This window comes from Sciurus vulgaris, assembly GCF_902686455.1.
Source record: "Sciurus vulgaris genome assembly, chromosome: 7".
In the NCBI taxonomy this organism is placed as follows: Eukaryota; Metazoa; Chordata; class Mammalia; order Rodentia; family Sciuridae; genus Sciurus; species Sciurus vulgaris.
Window position 1 is genome coordinate 48519734 of NC_136467.1, and position 837 is coordinate 48520570.

Sequence of the window (837 nt, forward strand, 5' to 3'; positions counted from 1 at the left end):
TCCGCCTGAGCCCTAGTGCCGCGTTCGACTCATTCAGCCTGGCCAGCGGGACACTGACTTGCCGCCTCTTCCACGCCTGCTCAACATTTGCTGGGCTCCTAGATGCATCCGGTCTGGCATTCGCTAAGGACACCTAGGGCCGCTGCTGGGCTTTCCCGGGCCTGCGCCTGAGAAGCCCTCAGCGAGGCATCTTCGTTCGATGTGTCTGGGCTGAAAGTTCACTTCGCGCGTCTGGTGGGACGCTGTCTAGTGGTGGGCGGTGGGGACAACCGCGAACTTGCGCTTTTTTGCGGTTTCTGGTTTACCTGCTGCTGAAGCTAGGCGCATGCCCAGCTTAGTGTGTACTGTTGGTGAGGTTCAGGTCATTTCTGCGCTTCTAGAAGTTCAAATTGCTGGGCTTCATAAGGAGCTGAGCGAAAAGCCTGGGACCCACGTAGAGGCGGAGAAGCGGAATGGCAGAAGCTCTGCTAATGCGTGGGACGCTGGGCCCTGCTGCTTAACAAGTAGAGGTGGATCGGGGGAAAATCCACGGGGATCCGGGAATCGGACCTCTAGGTTCAGATTGTTAGACCTCGTTTTTTAATTTGTGAAAGAACTCGGCGTGCATATGATAAACACGTCTGTGATGACGTATTTCTGTGAGTTGATGAAGAGGCTGTAGGTGTCAGTTTTGATATGCCGTGTGCAATTTGCCGAACGGTAAAAAATGTTCAGAACCTTTGATTTGGTAACGCTGCTTGTGAGAATAACACTGCCAACTCCAAGCGTGCGCAGCGATCACAAAGAAAATTGTCAAGAGAACCATAATGGCAGAAGCTAAGAAGGTGGCGAAATAAG